This window comes from Lepeophtheirus salmonis, chromosome 6, assembly GCF_016086655.4.
Source record: "Lepeophtheirus salmonis chromosome 6, UVic_Lsal_1.4, whole genome shotgun sequence".
Classification (NCBI taxonomy): Eukaryota; Metazoa; Arthropoda; class Copepoda; order Siphonostomatoida; family Caligidae; genus Lepeophtheirus; species Lepeophtheirus salmonis.
Genome location: NC_052136.2, coordinates 57,744,027 through 57,765,793, shown reverse-complemented (window position 1 = coordinate 57,765,793; position 21,767 = coordinate 57,744,027). Strand labels below are relative to the sequence as shown.

Below are 21,767 nucleotides of genomic sequence, written 5' to 3'. Positions count from 1 at the left end.
CTCCTCTTTAAAAATTTTTTAATCAGTGGTATTAATGATTCACAAGACATTTTTATTATTGATACAACTTTTATCTTAGCGAGCTGCTGTCTTAAAGAAAGCTTCATAGAAAAATTATTAGTATGCCCATGTCGTATCTTCTACATTTTAGAATTTTTTTTTATGCGTAATCATAGCCAAAAGATTATCCTTGTAATTAAAAAGAGCATCCAAGGAAAAAACCGGCATTTTCTGGAGAGAAGCGGGAATTTCTATCAAGGCACCTATTAAAGCAGTGTACCCACCCATGACTAGTTCAATATTATAAAAAGTATCCTTTACTGTGTTAAGGAGGGAGCACCAATGTTTGAGTTTACATAAATTACTTATTATTGAACATACAGCATAGTTGGAATATTGGAGATTAAAATAATCAGAAGATACTGTAGAGTTCCAAAAGTCCTCTCTTCTTAAACATTTCAGAATCCATTCAGCTGAAAGAAATTTTCAAAAGCTTCTTAAATCTATTGCTGCAAGCCCGCCAAGGCCTTTGGGAGTAGTGGTTCTTTTTATAGAGATATTTCATTTTTTCTCGAATAAAGAAAAATACCAATTTAATTAAATGTCTTAACTTTGATATGTGGGAGTCAGTTCAAATTTGGAATTTTGAGAAAAACTTATTACAAATTATGACAAACAAAAACAAACAACAATTGTAACTGAATATAAGAAAAATTTGCAAATTCGGAAATCTTTGCAGGAGTTGAAGATGAACTTATCGGACAAGTTGTTCCACTCCTTTACAATGGCGGCCTTCAGGGGTCCACGTTCAGATGAGATGTCCAGTTAGTCTCCCTCTCCAAAATGTTTCATAGAGAAGAGTCCAACGGGTTCAAATCCCGCAAAGATGATGGCCACATGTCCTTGGGCCAAAAATCTCCCATGTTGTCGGCGTACAACTTCTGGCATTTGGGCGATTTGTGTGAGGGAGCGCCATCTTGGATACACACATAGTTGTCCTCTGGGTAGGTGGCCTTGAGCCATGGCAGTATGGTGAACCTCAGTACCTTGCATTTATTCTCCAGCCGATTTTCTCCCTAGCCTTAAAAAAGAAGGGAGGCATATTCTTGACGTCAAACGCCACGACCCCCAGGACCATTGTTTGGGCCGGATATTTTTGTACGGAACACCCCCTTGACCTCCTCTGGTGATCTTCCAAGCAAAGGTCGTTCCAACGGTTGTAGACCTGGTCCACTGTGAAAATCTTCTCGCCAGAGAAATTTTTTACTGTGGATCCATTTGCCTTGATCAATGCACGAACTTTCTTGCGCCTCTGCAGTATCCTTTCCTTCAGAGTGTCCGTCAACAGGTGACGTGGGGTTCTTGTGTAAGAGGACAACCCCAAGTCCTCCTTATCAGCCCTCCTGATTGTCCCCTCGTCCATTTCAAACTCGTTAGAGAGGCGATTCATGAATTTTGTGGGGTCCTGCTTGATCTTCTTCTTCAGGTCCCCAAAAAATTCAGAATCCCTTGTCAAGTTGTCCCATCCACTTCCTTTTATCCTGGAGAGGTATTTTCCATCCTTTTTCATCTTGACCACCTTGAAAATGAGGCTCTTCAAACTATTATTACACTCATGATTCCTAACCCTGTTAGTAAAAAACCTGATGCATCAACTTCAGAGCAAATTTCAGGATTTAATTCTTTTTTTGATAGATATGATAACATTAATTACAAGTTCTCATGGGTTTATAAATGAAGGAAATATCTTCTTTTCTTCTTTTTTTTTTTATTTTTTTTTTAAATCAAACATAAGTAAGTTAAAAAAAAAAAAAAGATTCAGAGCTTTTTGGATAAACTTATTTCATTAAAAAAAGTTTTTATATCTCCTGAAGAATAGGAAGGATAAATAATTTTAAGTAAACAAGTCTTTATGAAATCCCCTAATTTTATGGAGCAAAAAAATATTTATGTATGTACAATGAACTATTATGAACAATGCTCCAAGTTCTATTTCTTGCTGAACAAGAAAAGTGAATGTTACATCGAATCTATAATATTATTTTTGTCAAACCAGTTGACTTCTTTAAATGAATTGAATAGATATTTGGGTTTGATATTCATAGATATAATTAATAAAAGTTATAATTGTTATAAAAATAAAGCAAAGTTTTTACAACTCTTAGCGTTGAAAAATTCCAACGGTTCGTAGTTCTTCCATGTCCATAATTTTATTTGGGCAGCAAGTTTTGTAATCTTCATACTTAACAAGTTATATCTCTTCCTTAAAAGAGTGGGAGGCTTTGTGAGCCTTATCAAATATAGAAAAACATATTGGAATCAACTAATAATCAATGGAACAGTAAAAATATTGGTCGTGAATACAAACATTTCTCCTCCCTAAATAAGACCCAAAATAAGTATCATAATTATATGACTGAAAAAACTGGGAAAACGACATCATTAGGAAAATGATATTATGTACATCTTTAATATTTACTAAAATAGGTTTGCATGGCGTTGCCCGGGACAATACGAAATTAAAATTAACTCTGAACCCTTCTGCTTCATATACAAAAAATAAAGACTGTAAAATTTAAAAAAATTATTCTAATTACTTTTATATTTAAAGGAATAAGGTTTAAAGAAGAAAAAATATTCAAGTTCAACTTTTATTCGTTCATCTTTCATATTATTGTCAAAAATCCTTTGTCTTATTCTCTTTTTTTTTTTTTTTATTATCTCCTTTACAAAAAGTGTGCAACATGAAGCGAGAATAATTTTTATAGTTTTACGTTCTTTACTTTTTGAATTATATGAAATAGTCGTTTGAGAGTTAAAAAAATCGTTTTTAAGAAGAATGCTATTGAAAGACTGCAATGGGATTAAATAACATTTTTTTTTACCAGAACCATCTCTTGAGACTTAAAAACTTAAATGAAAAATTTCATTAAAATCCATTCATTGGTTTGGGTTTGATTTCCCGACATTCGCATTTAATATCTAGAATACTAACAATTTATAATGTATCATTCAATTTTAATATGTTTTTGATCAGGAATGTAGTTAAAGTTTTTCTGCTTAATACTTTCCCGGAGAATAATCCTTCTTTTCTGTAACAAAATATATCATGAATACAGAGAGCATATTCCCTGCAGTATGGTTTTGTTTTATCGACTATCACCAAATTAGCATTCTTCTTTGATTTTATATTTATTAAGGTCCTCTACTTCCAACAACAGGAAATAAAGATTGATTGCTTTCTGCATTTATAATTAATTTTCGGAGGATATGGTTTTTCCAAATGTATTCATCGAAATTGCTTACAAATAAAACTAGTACATACAAAATTTATGATGGTATAGAGAGGGCACTCACTTTTTTTATATATTTTAATGAATAAAAGATTCAAGGTTACTGGTTGTTAAAGGGTATATCTTATTAGGTCTAACTTCTTTGATAACCTTTATTCATTTAATCTGTCTTAAAATTCGATGAGAACTTAGTTGAACACACTATAAATGCTCCATTTTTCCATAGCTGGATAACTTTTTTTACATTCCCAAGAAAAACAAGGATCTGACATTCTTATAAAAATTAAAATCTAAAGTTTAACAAATCTAAAGAGAGAAACAGCTCTAAAGAATATTATATTAACTTATAAAAGTAAATTTTATGACGACCTTAATGTATAATCCATGAAAATAAGTACACACAAGTATGAAAAAAATCTCAAGATAATATGACTGCTATTTACGTCATTAATCCCAACTATTGAACAATTATTTACTTAATAGTAGACATACATTAAAACTATAGCAAGAAATTGCTTATATATAGCAAAATGAATATTCATAGGATTAAGTTGAGGAGAAAATCAACAGCTTACTTTGTATTACATGGTAAACGTTGTGTAAAGGAATTGTCTTACAAAATTAAAATTTTGTAGTTATAACATTCTCAAAAATCGCAAAACTGCTGTAAGAACAAGATATAAAGCGGTTAGCATAATTTTTTTATGTGTGTTACGTCAACTAAGGATCAATAGCTTCACGAATTCCATTTTTAAAGTCTTGTATCGACGCTGGGCTGTTGGCATAGACCTTATCTTTCATGTGCCCCAAAAGAAGTTGAGTCCAAAGATTTCGTTGGCCAATTGAGATCACCTCTTCGAGAGATAACACAGTCCGGAAATTTTTCTCGTAAAAAACGATGGTTTCGTTGCATGTGATATTGCTTTAAACTATTTCGCCTTAAATCCATTTTGCCTCAAGGTTATTTCACCTTAAAATATAAATAAATAGTTATAGAATTATACCCAAAATTTAACATACATACCATCAAAATTTCACTTTTGAATGAGTTCAAACCAGAGACAAAATAATTAATAAAATTATTATAATATGAAAAAGAAATATAAACAAACAAGAGAACAATTCGAACAGAAGAATTCGTAATCATTACTCTGTTATTTATTATCATTAAACATAATGGATTATTCATGTTAGAAAAGACTCATATATTGACAAACAAGCCTTATACGAGGAAAGAGCATAATTCCATCATTATTCAAACAGTAAACAGCCATTTAACGCGTTTTATAGTACTAGACATGATAAATTTTGAATAATATTAACTTCAACCAAAAAAATTCGATATAATATATTAACATCAATTACGAACCTCACATTTATATTTTAAGGCAAAATATCCTTGAGGGAAAATGGCTTTAAGACAAAATGTCGTAAGGCAAAATAATTTAAGGGAAAATTACGGCACACCTATTACTGAATGCTTACCTTTATTCAGTATTTGCTTTACAAATGTACCCATGTGTGTATATAAATACTTAAGAGCAGCATTATTAGTATGAGTTTCTTACATCTGATGCTGACAAATGAAAACATGTCTTTTTCAACTTTATTCTATGATATTTATTATTATGTTACACATTTATTACTATATTATTTACTAGGGACACATAGATTAAAATCACATTTAGTCATAATGTAAATACGTGCCTTAATAGCAAATATCAATGTTGCTCATATGGCAAAAGAAAGGAGTGAAAATAGAAAGTATGAGTAAATATAATTATTTCTAGGTACTACATATTATAAAGAAGAAGAAAAACACACAGTCAACTTATTCTATAAGCATGCAATTTTCCGTACTGTAATTATTGGGATTTGATTACTTTCTTTCTTCTCAGTAGGTACGAGTGTCAGAATAATTCATAAACATATTTACACTGTTATTATTACAAGTGTAAATAACCTGTTTGCCTCTCCTCTTTAAGTGAGCCATGATTTATGAGGTTCATTTTTGTATTATATTGTCATATTTATTTGTATATATAACAATGGACATAATTGAATATTATTTTGCTACATAATGAGGCATTAATACTTCTTGTCAACTAGGCAAAAGTCAGGGAAAATATATGTTCAGGGTCTATTTGTGCTACAAAAATGACTTTTTTTAAAAGCAATTTTTCTCTCCAGAGACCTCTGATTCTCTTCAGTCTATGTATGACCTAATGGAAAACTTAACATCTATCGATAAGAAGTTTGAGTATCTGAAAAACAAATTAGAAGGACTCACTCATGAAATACAATCAACCAACAAGAGAGTTGATAATGTAGAAAAGGAGCTAGATAGTCTCAAACAATGGACTGATTATGAACTACGGGAAAGAGAGGACAATAGAAGAAAACTGATCATTTATGGTCTTTTGTCTGAAATGGAGTCGAAAGAGATAATTGTAGAAAAGTTCAGAATTGAAAAACGTAATATCAAATACGCTTTTCGTTTAAGGAGTAAACAGAATGGCCCATCCCAATTACAGTGGGGTCAGTTGATGAACTGACCAAAGAACTTATTATAAGCAAAAAAATAGAAAATGTGAATGTCAATGCATGCCTTAAAAAATACCAAAGAAACGCCGACCAGAGCTAAGAATCATCAAAAGGAAGAACTAAAGATATTTTACATAAACATCAGGAGCTTATTCCACAAAATCCATACACTTCAAATGATTATTTACAACCACCAGGCTTCATTTATCTGTATCACCGAAACTTGGCTAAATGATCATATAAACTCCGAAATCATTCTAAAGAACTATTTTCTAAGTTCTCGAGCGGATCACAACTCATCGAAAAAATCCAGAGGGGTTGGGGTCTCTATTTACTCCTGTAATGATACAAGACCTATATTCAGGAACACTCTAGTGAATTTTTTTAACTGTGTACGATTCAAGTATACAGATCTCCCGACTCTAATAACAAAATTGACCTTGCGCTCTCTTCTTTCATGAAGGAAATGAATAACTCAACCATAAAATGCAGGACTTCAATATTCCTGCAGTTGACTGAAATACTCTGAAACCTTATTCCTACTCAGCAAATCTACTTATCCAGGCTTTCCTTGACTCCTTTCTTCACCAATACATCAATGTATCTACATACATCAAAGGAAACATATTACATCTTGTCCTCTCTAATTCATCATGTAATATTAAGACTGAGGTCATGAAGGAGGTGTCCCTCTCAGATCACTACCCCATTTTTATTGATACTGATTACATCGTCAAGTTGAAAAAGCAACACGAGTCACCCACCTACACTCTAGATTTTAAAAACGCTAGTTACATAGTAATCCAAAAAAGCTTGTTATCCATTGACTGGGTTTCATTCAGCTCCCCCCTAATATATCCACAAACATGGTACCATGGTAAATGTGGTCTACATTTCGTGATATACTTCACTCCCTTATTAATAAGTAAGTTCACAACAAAAAATCTCATAATAATAAGGGCTCTCCATGGACTAATCGAAGCACCATCTTATTAGCAAAGAAGAAAAAAAAAGCCTGGTGTCAATACAAATAATTCCCATGTCCTCAAAACTTAAAAAAGTATAAAGGTCTCCAAAATGATGTTAAACTTCAGGTGTCTTCAAGTAGAAGTAAATTTGAAGATAAATTGTTAGCTAACTTTGATAAAAATAACCTCAAGCCTGTTTTCTCTTATATGAAACGCAAATCGGGGCCACTTAATAAGGCTTTTAACAAATTTGAATTGGATGACGGTACTCGAATGACCGATGATCATAGCCTTGGAAATCTTTTTACGTATTTAATGTATGCTGACGACACAAAGCGTGTTTGCCATTCAGAAGAGGAGGCCAAACACGACCTCAGAGAATTTCTGAGGTGGAGCGACCGACGGATAGTTTCTGTAAATCTTGAGAAAAACTCTTATATGATTTTTCGGGGCGGTCCTATTGATCTTGGAGAGATGAAAAATGTGGGTGTCTTTAAGGATCTTGGAGTGTTGACATCTTCTAATATGAAATCCAGCATCACATTTACAATATTGTTAGTAAAGCAAAAAGAGCGCTTGAGTTTATTAAAAGGAGTTTAAAAACTAGAAATATGAAGCTGATGAAGAAGCTTTATGAAGCATATGTTATGTATATTTTAAATTACGCTTCTCAGTTGTGGAATCCAATGTATAGAAAGGAAATCAGAGCTCTTGAAAATGTACAGAAACGCTTTATTAAGATGGTATGCGGCGATATATCCTTTGAGGTTAGTTTACATCTAGTCGGTCTGTTATCACTTGAAAAGAGGAGCAAACTTGAGGATGTGGTTATGATGTTTAAAGTTATTAATAGACTGAATCATTTTAATATCAACCCCAAAGTATGTAGTAAGGTGTACAACACTAGGTTGCCTTCCTATTGTTACTTAGTTTAGCCATTGGCAAATACTAATTACCTCTAACTTAGCTTTTTTTATCGAATTACATGGATATGGAACAGCCTCCCCGAAGAGGTGAAAAGAACGTCTTCACTTTGCGGGTTTAAGAAACTTTTAAAAAAATAATCCACATCTACTTTAATTCCACACCACATTATATCATTTCATTTTTGTTTTACTTCTTTTGCCCCTTCTTAGCATTCTAAACGTTTATTGGCCTGAAAAAGTTATTAAATCCAATATAGAACATAAATCATTCGAGAACTTTTTTTTTTTTTTTTTTTTGATTTATCAAAACATTTTTATCCATATTGTCATTATTTTCAACGAGTTTAATTAATTATGTTGCTTTAAAACTTGTTCTCTATACCACCAAGATGGTACAAGAAAAACTGCTCTTGGCAAAATTGCCCATGGAAGATTGCCATGGAGGAAAATTGACCGTATTTTGTTCAAACTTCAGAATAAATAATAATAATGCATTATAAATTCAATTAATATTATTTATGTCAATTATCTAAACACACTTGTTTGTTCATCCTCGACCTCGTCCATCCTCGGCCTTCAAGTTTGAGAAATATTATTGCAATACAATTTCCTTGCAATTTTTCGAATTCAATCCAATATTCTAAGAAATGAATCGAGAGGATTGGTAAGGAAGGGGGGGGGGATAAATATCTTGGGGCCTCTTAAAATATGGTTGAATACCCTCCGCCCTCTGATTGGCCCGGGGGTAGTGTGGGATTGCTAAACCCCACCGCCAATACATCCGAGGAACTCCTTTAATATTAAGAAATAGTTCCAATCCCTCTGTTGGCCGGAGGTACTTGGGGGTAACCCTGGATCCTTAAAAACACCCCTCAGCATATATTGCAGTAATATTAATTACACTTAAATGTACTCTCTTAGGGGATGGAACAAACAAATATATTTAAATAATTGTCATAATTAATATTTAGCAAATTTATAATGTTTTATTATTCATGATGAAGTTTGAACAAAATACGTGTAATTTTCCCTAGAAAAATCTTCCACGGGCTATTTTCTCCAGAGAATTTTTCCGTGAACCCACCTAGATGACGTCACGATACAATATTTAAATGTATTGCTTATTAAAGCGTAAAGTAGGGGGAAAATGGATGTAAAATACTGTTAATTAATGATTGAAAATAGTTTTAGTATTCATTAATTTCCAAAAAAATGAAATAATGTTAATTATTTATTAAGTAATTATAATATTTATATTGTCTAGAAAAATGGACGCTATGCGTTAATGGTTTAAATGAGGACAATTTCTACAAAATGGGAAGAGTTGACTAATCACTAGATAACTCAGCACCTGTTTGCCTTGTAGAATTGTAGAAAAGTGCAGTGAGGTTGTTGCTAGGTATATTAAATTGACATTACACAAAAGCTATTATCATGAGATGATCACCCCTTATGTATAATTTCTTTTAACAACCGACAAAAAATTAAATTATTACGCGATTTGAATTTACTTCTGAGCATAAATATGATCAAAGTCTTGTATATTTACATGAATTCATAAATGGATACATGAATTTCTTATCCTAAAATGTAAGTAGAACGGAAATAATCAAAAGAGGAGGGAAAAAAGTATGCATATATGTACATATACAAGCACAGTGCTTTAATTATCATTTTGTAAATATGTATATATTTTATCTTGAAGCGATTCGTTGACTTGAGAGAAAAAATAAAGTTTTAATAAGATTATGTAAAGAATCCTAAATTATCATTTTGATTAATTATTACATTTAGTAGCAAAAATATGTCTATAAAATTATGTAAAGTTATTAAATGATTCTAAGGTTAAAATAAGCTCCTCTGTCTAAGATACAACACTTTTTAAAAATTACAAAAAATGTTATGCTTCAAAACATATCACCAAATTTGGAAAATGTATTTTGTAAATACGAGCAAGAACACTTTTTTTTTACATTCTCAATCCATATAGCTGATGTTTACCTTAATGACCAGTTCTAGCCTGGTGCAGAACTTAGCACAGCAATTATCTACAACGTTTGGTTCTATGTTTGCTGATGATGGCAGCCTTCAGTTTGTTCTTTGTTGTGTATCAAACTCTCCCCTTGAGGGAGGTACCCAAAAATACAAAAGTGAATTAGGGAATATTCGGGAATGTGGAAAAGCCAAGAGTTTTTCTGATCAAGCTTCTTGATGAGGATTTTGCACAGGGGCACACTCTTTACTTGATCCATTTAAGAAGTTTTTTCGAGGTGTTGTAGGGAGCCGAGTCTTATTGCCACATGTAAGGCCTCCCATTGGTACCCATTTCAATCCAGAGCTACACCTTGGTCTCTAGCACAAGGCTGTAGGCATCACTCTTGAACTTACAGCTAACAACCCCAAACATTATGATGTGGGCCGGGTACTTCGTCTCAATGATGATGGGCACATCCTTGGGGCAATAGACCAATTATCTGTTTTTCTGATTATTGATCTTCTGATCCTGTCAAAAGATTTTCTCGTCCGAAAAAAACTAGAGCATGTATGGATGTATGGGTTCTTGAGATGGTTGATGAGCTTTTGGGAGTCCTTAAGCACATTTCCTTTGCCTTTTTTTCAAGATGTATGCCTTCCTTATATTTAATGAGTAATAAAGAAGGCTTGTGTGAATGCAGAGCCTGCCTAGCGACTCTGACCGGCCAACTTCTCGAGCAATTGCCCTGATCACTTCCCTGGTAACTCATTTAGAATTTGTTGGATTCTGGTCACAAATTATAGTCTCCGGATATAGTCACCTTAAGATGCTTCAAATACCCTCCTAACCAATTAAAAAAACCTTTTATTGAGTCCCTGAGTTCGAACAATTGTTATGTTGTCGATAATGGTGTGGATTCCAAGGAAGACACCGTTCCTTTTCCAAATATTTGGGACAACACATTCGTCAATTGATTCCATTTTTTTTTAAACTGTTAGAGGTTTACACAAGCTATCTAACAAAAAAAAATCATATGCTTAAGTGCCAAAGTTTTGCCCAAAAGTGGCGTTATAGATAGCTTATGCACCCTGTAATAACTTACTCAGTAGATATATATGCTCAAAGTAACAAATATATAATATTCCTTAATAAAAGATGGTTAAAAAAGAACTATAATAGAAGTATTATCATAGCTTTTATTTGATCACTGAACCTGATGTCGTATGTATGTAAATGTTATATTAATCAATTCTTTTTGCAAATATTCGTGCTCCATATTCTGCTTGACATAACTTTAGTTATTAATATCGAAGTATTAATGTCTCAGAACTACAAGTACATATCTATGTATGTAAGTTGTTTAGGACTCCTAAAATACTTTTTTTGAGTATGATACAAAAACTAGCACATAATAACTTTTTGCTTTTTATAAGATAGGATGCTAATAAAAATAGTGTGTGGGTTCTCATATCTCCACAATAATAATAACAATTATAATAAATGAAGGTCAGAGAGTAAGAAATATTTTTCTAAAAAAGTTTTTTTTCTTAGATATTGGTCCCTTGATTAGCTTCTTTAAGATATCCAATATCAAGAAGGAACAATTTTTTATGTAGAGTTATTTGATTCGTTATATACATAGATAAATGATTTTTTTGTCAAAATTGTTCCCAAACAATATTTGAAAGCTGTTTAACATTTCTTAATATCAATATTTGACAATTTTGAAAGTTTAAAGAAAATTTATCGGGGCGTTTGTTGAAAAAAATGGTATTTTATCTACATTTTTTTTGAAATTTGCAATAAGTCAAAATCAACGTGCCATGTTTGCGAAATTGTTACTAAATAAAAAGTGTTGTCCTGTTTTATTACTAAATGATCATAAGGCCTCAATCAATCAACGAGATTATAAGATTTAGAGAAGAAAAATTATTCAAGTTGAACTGTCGTTCGCTCAACTTTCATATTATTGTCAAAAAATCTTCTTTTTTTATCGCTAAACCTTATAATCATTCTTTTTTTTCAAATTCATAACAAATCGCAGCGACAATAATTCTAAGAACTTTACAGTATTTATTTTTTGTTCATATGAAGTAGTTTTTTGTTAAACAAAAAATTCGTTTTTTAGAAAATGCTATTTTAGGCTAACCATGGCCTCGAAGGCTAGAAAAATAGTTACCAAAACCATATCTTGAGCCTTCAAAACATTCATGATTTTTTTAGCAAAATCCATTCCTTGGTATAACCCGGATTCCTGGACACACCCACATATATGTGCATTTAACATATAGATAAATATTATGCAAATCCTTTTAATTTTTTAGCAGGCATATTTAATTTTTTTTTTTTTTTTGTAATTGCTAATGGTCATTATTATTCCATTCCTGAGTAGTAAACTTTCTTTTCTGTCTGTGCCTTTGCGAACCCTTCAACTTCCAAAATTTATTATATTAAGCTGGAAATTTAGTATTGCAATCAAATTACATAAAATATCTTTTAAGTTTACTGTACAGCCCTTTTTCCTCAATCCTTATATAATATCATAAAAATAACATTTCTAACCAATTTCGTATATTTTGTAGCTTAATGTTTCACTCTCTGGATTTGAAACTCCTTTATTAAAGGAAACAAAAAATAGACAACAAACAATATATATATATAAATTGGAATTGACATGAAAGGGAATAGAGACATTAATAAGATAAACACAAAACCCTCCAAGGATCAACCAATAACAACTAAAAAGCTCAATATATTGATATAACATTTTTTTTTATTAAACATTAAATGAATTTGTAGTATAAGTATTTTAGAAACTCTTAGAAAACTAACATAGTCCAATCTAATAACTATTTTGAAATTTTCCCCTTTTAAAAAAAAACATATAGTTATAGTGTTTAATTCAAAAATGGACGCATTTCTCCAGCCGAAGAAAGCTAGGATATTTATTTATTCACAAAGAAAGATTTGAAGGCGTCTAATTGGATAACGGGCTTTAAAAGTGTATCTTTCCATTAAATCCCAAAAATAATCGATGGTATTAAAGCAGTAAACCTCATTGGGCCATAATCACTTGAAACTGTTGAAAAATAATCGAAAATGTGAGATGGGGCTCTGTTTTGCTGCTAAATATACCCTACATCTGGATAAGTTTCTTTGATCATGGATAAGGCGACATCCTAGAGGACCCTAATCTACGGGTCTGAGTTCAATTCTAAACAATTGACGGGAAATAATTGGGCAGTATCCCTTATCTTATCAAAATCTTATGAAAGATCCCAAACCTTTTTTCCCGACCCAAGACTTTCCTTATATCCTTATCTCCCTCATCGAATCGGTCCCGGATGTTTTTTGATTATTTTTATACTTACGTTTGCGATTTTTTTATTATTTTTTTTTGTGAAATTGGTGTTTAAAAATCAAACATTCTTTGTGGATGTACCCTACCCTGTCTATATAACTATGAAAACATACAAAATGTGTAATTCAGACAACTAAATGTTGAGAATCTTTGATGTTTATAGAATAAGAGGGAGGCTTCTCTCATTAAGAGATTTTCATATATTTATTTGAAGACTGCTTTTTTTTGTGTGTCTTTTTCAAAAGGAAAGCATTATTAATTATTCTTATAGTTCAAGATGAAATGAAATTACATATATTTGAGACAACAAAAACTTAATATACATTTGACGTTTCCTATCGTTACTATCACGTGTCCTCTTAATAAAAATGATATTTGTGTATATATATGTTTAAAATAACAATCTTTTTTTTTTCATTTTCACCATTCATTATTGGGTTGTACAAGATGATAAGCAAGTTTTACCTTGAATTTATTCACATAAAAAAATATATTTGCTAGTACTAGGACTTCGTACTTCAAATTTGACTCAAACTCAAAGTTAACTCAGGATGATATTCTTTGTATAGTTAAAAGCAATATGCATTTGTAAAAAATTTTTACCAAGTATTTGCATCCTGGATTTTCAGGCGTGTACCATTTGTGACCCTTGGACATTTAAATGTCCATGTCTAGATATCAAACTCGTCCTTTCTGGCTGATAATAGACAGCTGTGATATTATATTACTCTCAATTTTATACCTATTTCTAGAATAAATTTGAAATATTATTTAAAATATGTTACGATAAATTTGGTACGATATAATCAAAAAAAAAAAATTAAAATGATTGAAACAATACTTAACATAGGAAAAGTAGTAAAGAAAATAGAAATATAGGCTCACTAGAATATATAGAGTGCTCAGAAATTTAAAAAACCATTCTAATAAACAATGCAAAAATTATATGCAATTTAAGATTATGCCATATATGTGACACGTCATTGTTAAAGGGCTCACAGATACCGTTGTGTGTCTAATCAATTAGGAAATTACCTTCCTTTTTTTTTTAAATTCATATTTAATGTAAGAATGCCAAATTGTTCAACTGAAGAGATTTGTAAAAATATCCGAGGAACATAAGAAGGGTGCTCAAGCTATCTATGCTGCAAAATGATTTTTTTTATTGATCCGAATCATAAGATAGTATTTGGTGTTGAACAGGGTTCGGTTGGTTGGTCATTTGATTGTGCTCCACACAAAAAAAAATCAATCGGATTAAGATCGGACAAGTTTGCAAGCCAAAAGTCTGCCAAGATGAAGTCCTCAAAATTGCCCATGAGCCATTTGAAACTTTTTTTCGAATCCTTCTGCCATATGTCAGGCATTCCATTGGCAACTATGTCTATCCAGGCCTTCACATTGGTCCCTACCCTGTCCAAGTAGGCATCATTATTGAACCTGAGGCCTTGCCTTCCGGACAGACGTTGCAACAAAATCACATTTAGAGGCCTCAAATTCCCTCCTGATCTTGCGATCGAACGTTTCACTATTACCAGAGTTCCAGCAATTGTTCTGTTGTCGCTCCCGTCTCAGATTCTAATGAGGCCTCTCTTTTCGAAATATTTGGGTCAATGAATTTGAATTGATTTTATTTTTTATGAAATGGTGCAGCTTGAACAAGCTATCTATAGAGTAAAAAATCACCTGTCAAAGTGGCTGTGTTTGCCCCAGAGTGCGCGCCAAATTAACGGTATAGATAACGTGCGTACCCTATACATCTGTCAAAACAGAAGCAAGTGTACGATATGCCAAATGCAATGAGCCATGATAACAGGTCCATAAATAATCTGCAAATATTATTGGTTTTAAAATATTTTCTTCCTATTATTGTTTTCTTTTATGATTGGACATTAAATTTTAAAAAACTATGGTTAAATAAGGATGTTACTTTTCACAGTTCTCTATTCATGCAAAATTGTACTTTAAAACAAGAGAAAAATTGTGAATTAGAGCAAGTATTAAAAAGTGTTGACACTAATAAGTTAAGTTATGTCTAAGTGGGAGGAACAAAAAATCGGAATAGTAATAATGGAGTCAAACAATAGACATTCACACTCATATCGAATACATCTTGCCAAAATAAATATGGGTTTTTTAGTATATGCATGTACGAGTATACTATGTAGTTTGAAAAACAGAGTCGTGGTGTATCTAAGTATTTTTGCTAAAAATAATATGATGATAAAGCCTATCTGCCAAAAAAGTCTTCATTTAGCTTGATTGTTTCACTCTTCATTTGAGTTGCTCCTAGTGTGTATGTATTGAAAGGAAATATTTGATTGATGATCATTCTTTCAGTCAATGAGTTTAGAAGTTTTGTTCCTTGATTTTTTGTTTCTAAGTCAAAAGCAGATTTAATTAATTAATTATTATTTATAAGTATATTGTGTTTATCAAAACTTCTCTGGAAAAGGCACAAATCTTTTAACACTTCACTATCAGATAATTTCTTAACCCCTAATTCAGCTGGATGAAGTTAAACACATGTTTGTGTTTATAAAGGTTTATTTGACATGTGTAAAACATCCTTTATCATTAATATGATCTACCTTGGCCTCAATAATGACTTCCAAGGAAGGATGGAAAGTAATACAAAACTTAGAAATATATTCATTGTCAATTTTTTCCATTCTTTTTTGACAGATAACTTCAGGATATCCAACATTAATATGGCGTATTTAGCAGACTCTTTACTAAATTTGCTACTATATAAAGTATTTCAATAGGTTGAGGTCGGATCTCTTTGGAGGCCAAAGTTCTTTCAATCAAATAATCATGTTTTATAGTCATTCACTCTTGAATAATATTTTCAGCATAGAGAGAATGATTTTACCCAATTAAACTTTCGAGAAAGTTTAGCGATTTTATAGATCTATGGGACAACCAAGTAGTTAACATCTGTTATTTGACATCCTTTATTATACCAGTTGGGTAGCTTTTTGTTACATTAAACACCTATCATCATTACTGATACGTAATATTTCGTCCTTATATGTAGCAAATTTTATCAGGGTACCCTTGTCCCGACTATTTGACCAATTTATAACCGAATCAATAGTTAATGTCTTCTTATCTCAGAAGAATTAAAGAGATTATTATGTTTTTGTTATAAGAAGATTTTGGAACTAATTCATATTTTTTTTAAAGTCTGAAGATTCGTATGTACTTGTAAAGCCTTCATCTTACTAATGTTTTATTTTATGAATGTAATACGTGTTATATCATCTATAAAAAATCGTAACGATTATCACAAAATTAGAAAGATAATGCAGGAAGAGATTATTATATTGTGTGTATAGTACACGTTCTAAGCAATTTAGGTTCATCATTGCTTTTTTTATAATATTTTTAAAAGGGTAAAGTCATTTTTGAGGTTGTTTTTTTTAGTCTAATCCATATTATTGTTCATTCGTCAGCTCTCAAAAATAGTTTTATATTCATATATTATAATTTTTTAACCGAAACTCTTTACGTTGTCCCCGGGGATAAAGATTGTGTTCTTTAATGCAGAGCTCTTTCGAATGAATATGTACTAGACACATATTTGGTTCATTTCCTTTTTGTTTGATGTTTCGTGCATATTATATATATAGTTCGTCAACATATAAGCAATTTTGAATAAATATCAATAAAAAGGAGAAAATCCTAATATTTTCCTTAAATGACTACAGCCTAATCTATAAATTTATGGGATGCGTTGAAAAATCCAATAATATTTACAATGATATAAAAAGTTTATCTAAATAAAGCCTTTCAAATTGAATCTATCATATTTTTTTGTTTTAGTTATGACAGGTAATTTGTACAACCTTTAAATACAATTCGTCATCTTATCAAAGGATTAATAAAAATATTTTATAAACATAAACAGGAAATAGTTAATTAAATAATACATATTTAGTCGGAACTAAATTTTAAAGAAAGTCATTCATGGTTGCTTTAGTGTTGACAGGCTACATATTTAGAATGAGTATAAATAGTTTGATAATTATTGGACAAAGTTTGGAGATCATTATCAATTTTTTGACCCCCTCAACTCCGGTTGTCTTTTTTTTTTTGTCCAAAACCAGATACCCCCCTCCGATTGGACGTCCTTAATTTGTATATCTCCCCCCCCCCTTGTATGTATTTGTTAATATAATCTATTGGTTATCTTGAAGTCCACTGATCAGGGGCGTTCGGAGGATTATATTTTTTTGTGGGGGGGGGCTGTTTTTAGCATTGTTTCAAAATATTATTTTTTTGTATATTTCATTCTCTAGGACCAACCGTGAATCGAACATACACACATTGAGTGCAAAAGAATAATTTAATCCGAGAGCGTTATCCACAGAGCTACTTTGCTAATTTTTATTTATTACTGAAATGCTTGTTGTAATTCGTTACAACTGTTACAAAATATTTAATGATTAGTTCATTGTACTTTTCAACAATATTTTGCCTTTGGATTGAAATGGTGTGTTTCTGATTGCTTTTACTTTGATGAACATATAAAAAAACCTTTAAAAATCTAAATGTATATTTTGAAGCATACAGAGAGTAATATTTTATGTACTATCAATGAGTCTTGATAGCTTAATATATTAACAAAAATGTTTATTTTACCAGCATATCTTAAATAACTTTGGAAACATTATTATTATTAATGTGCTTGTTTTTATTAGGAAGTTATATGTCTTCACTTAACGACAAACTATAACTTTTGTCATTGTGAAAACAAAAATGAGGCATTTATCAGACTTCTAAAGAGAGGATTCATATATCTATTTTTTTTTTAATTGTCAGGATTAATCGTTGTTGTTTTTTTTCTCTGCAAGAAATTATAATTGGTTTGGCCAGTAGTACATACATATTTATATGTAAATCAGACAAAACAAGTATTTGATCGATTGAATATTTTATAAATCTTCTCAATTATATTAAAAAACACCAGTCAAAATTTTCCTCAATAAGTTTACGTAGTCTACAAGGAGTACAATGTTCTCAAAAATAATTAAGAGTGCATAATGTAGACGAAATTAATTAATTTGAGTTAAACAAATGTATGTATTTGGTTCCACAAAAAAACATGACTAAATATAGGCTATACATTTCTGTTAACACATACTTGCCTTGTAATTGGTAACCATATTTGTTCAAATGTAGTTATATACGAAAGATAATATCTAAATGGTTAAATTTTTGAATCAGGGGGCTTTATTTTTTATTTACATGGGTAATTTTTTATTGAACACTGTAAACTTTTACATTATAATATTATGGCATATTATACAAACAAATATTTCCAAAAATATTCATATTGAAATAATTACATACCTTACTAACGCAAAAATTTACAATGTATATCGCTGTCAAGAGTCGATGTGTCTGCTTCCTTTCCCTAATCAGTGTTCTGATTAGGATGATTGGTTGAATTAGAATACGTTTTTCTGAAGCATTGAAAAATTCCCAACAATTATGTAATAATAGTTCCATAGTTATGAAGAATTTGCTAATTACTAACTATTTTGTGACTTTTTTTTTTGTTGTTCTTTTTAAAAGGAAAGGTTGCGAGATACAATAAAGGGAACGAAGGGCGGAGTTAGAATCCTGTTGACACATTCTTAGTAGAGGCTATATAAAATTATAAAAAAGGTAACATACATTGATTCATTGGTGCAGATTTTGAGGTAATGTGAGAGTTCTTAGTAAGCTCGTTCCTCATCTCAAAAGACCTCTACCAGGCCAAAATCTAAGCGTTTGGAACATCCAGATCTTCTTGGACGGATGCATAGATTTGATGTCAATCTTTCTTGAGAGTTAGAAATACACGAGTTGAAGTCTAAAGAGGGTAAGGGTCAACTCAAAGGCCCATCATTAATGAAAATTGTATATGTAGTTTTATCCTCAATATGGCTATTACATTTACAGGCATTGAGGGATTTCTTAGATACATACTCTTAGTAGAACCTGTGTGCTTACCAGTAGATTTACAACCACATTAATCCAGCCGTAAGCATATATTTAAATACCTTTTTAGAAGGACAAATGCTGGAGTGGAGATAGTGAGATAATTTTAATACAATTTTTATTTATTTCCAAATGTTTTTACAGCTGCTGGACTATAATGTCAATCAAGTAGATAAATATGAGAAATTTCTAATTTTTATTGAATTTATTGGTTTGAAACATTTCATCTATGAATTTATCTTATATAAATTCATCAAAGTGAAGTCAACTTTTGTTCAATTTAAAAACTAATAATTTTTCTTCCATGTTTAGAAATACAGAGCTTTTCCTAGAATCATAAGATTAGAAAATAATACCATCTCCACCTGAAGATGTAGATATACCAACATAAATATTTGTATATATGATTATTTACTAAAAACCTTTGAAGTTTAAAAAAGCTTTCATATTCAATTATTGCTCTCAAAAAGATGCTAATTCTTCCAGTTTTAAATTACAAAGATAGGAAAGTATTAATGAAAAAAAAAGTATGATTAGGAAGTTCCAAATCTATAAAGTTGGTATACATATAACTCAATGACATCAACATGTACGGGAAAAAATGCTCATTAGAATATATATACACATATTTTTTGTGAGCGTACTATTGGCAAAAAATATTTTGCCGAAGAACCATTTTGTACATTTGGCCGAAAAATGTTACTAAATATATTAATATATACGACTGTACATTTTAATTCAATTTAGAAAGATTAATTGTATTCAATTATCATCATTCTATAAACACAACATACTAGTATATGGTTCGAACGTAGTTCGAATCTTTACTCTTGTAGTACTTTTAGTATATTTAAATAATAAACCATACGACAACAAATCGAATAGAAGAAGTACTAAATACTTATTTGTTATTAATTAATTATCTAATTATTCATATAGAAAATACTCATGGATTGACTTACGGGCATAATAATTTCTTCCATTCAAGTTACTGTCGTGTTTGTTTATTATTTAACTTGCTTAAAGTACTATAACATTAAAGATTTGAAATACATTCAAATAATTATATACTACTGTATTGTGTTTTATATAATGATCATTTAAGATTATAATTAATACATATATAGCATATGAACAATACCTATCTTTCCTAATATCATTTTAAATTTAATGAAAATATGCATCGTATATCGTGATTCAAAAAAAAAGGTAACCTTTGCCATGCCACGAAAGGTGCTGATTGGATTTATCTTAATCACAGCATAGACAGCTAAAACATTCGCCTCTGTCCAAACTAACCTCTTCCTTCCAGATCCTTTCTTCCTTTGGACTATCCCACTCTCTTCAAATTATTTTTTGATTACATAGATTGATTTTCGACTCATCCCCACAGCCTTAAAGATCTCAATTACTGTCATTCCACGCGATGACATGTTTACCAAAATTTGGTGACTCATGTCCATGTTGTCCAGAATATTTTGTTCAAAGTGATAAGTAAACAAATATGACCAGTTCTGCGTTATACATCACTCAACCTTGTTAACACTGTCGTCAATTAATCAGTTTTTTTATTCAAAGCTATTAATATAAGTATTACCTTTTTTTTTAAACATGGCGTATATCGAAATATAAAATATCCTTTTTCGGCCAAATGTACGAACTAATAAATTCAGCAAAAAAAAAAAAATAGCCAATTGATCTAAAGCCATATTTTATAAATATTTGATGATGAAGAGAGTCATTCTTTTATTATTGGGAAATTTTTCTTTGATCTCTTAAAAGATATTATGTCTATCCTTCCTCATGTATTTTGCTAATAATAATGTGGTTTTAATGCTGGAGAATGTATTGACTATCAATGTGACCAAAGCCATTACGTTAAATATCCATAAATGTATTATATATGAATAAAAAGCGATTAAAGGGACATACATGTATGTATTCTCATTTGATTGTTTAATGTTTAAAATACATTACTCCATAATTGAGTCACTGTGGACTCATATTATGTAGTTAGGATTTCTCTTTTATCTCTAATATATAAAATCATTTTTATTGGTCTAAATATGTGTATGTATGTACAAACATTTCTATAGTTGTATAAAATATGATTTGCAAATCTGAAGAAAGTTTTTTTTTTTTTAATTTTAGTCAGTTGTTATCATTATTCTTTAATTCTTAAAGAGAAAACATTAAAATATAAAGTAATAACTTGTGTGTGTGATCATGAAGATGGAGAGTAATACTGAAGAAATTGTTGGAGATTTATAAAGTTAAGTCTTTGTTGTACATACTAATAAAAGTGAGGATTGACATGGGAGCAATTCTTTCCAATGTTTTTGACAAATAAGGAGTGAGACTTGTGTGTCAAACACTTTCTTCCTATAGCTATTCGAAGCTAATCTAAATAAACCGTTATGACAGCCGTGCGGATCTCCTTGAACACATTCTTCATTACTAATATTTTTAGAAGGATATAGTCATTTTTTAGTCTAATCCATAGTATTGTTCATTTGTCAGCTTTCAAAAATAGTTATATATTCATATATTATCATGAATATATTTTTTTTTTTACCGAAACCCTTTACGTTATCCACGAGGGTACAGATTGTGTTCTTTAATGCAGAGCTCTTTCGAATGAATATGTACTAGCCACAAATTTGGTTTATTTCCTTTTCGTTTGATGTTTCGTGCATATTATATATATGG

The 21,767-nt window shown here is 30.8% G+C and overlaps 1 protein-coding gene and 1 long non-coding RNA gene across 2 annotated transcripts in view; one reads left to right on the top strand and one right to left on the bottom strand.

Moving 5' to 3' along the window:
• The window catches only part of LOC121120764 (uncharacterized), a 143,024-nt gene that overhangs the window by 48,082 nt on the left and 73,175 nt on the right, over window positions 1-21,767 (top strand). The gene's annotated exons all lie outside the window — the stretch shown is intronic.
• On the bottom strand, window positions 3,272-4,965 carry LOC121120765 (uncharacterized). The gene is made up of 2 exons (XR_005865193.2): window positions 4,663-4,965; window positions 3,272-4,263 (listed from the first exon to the last, which is right to left on the bottom strand). It is a non-coding gene; the product is annotated as an uncharacterized lncRNA (long non-coding RNA).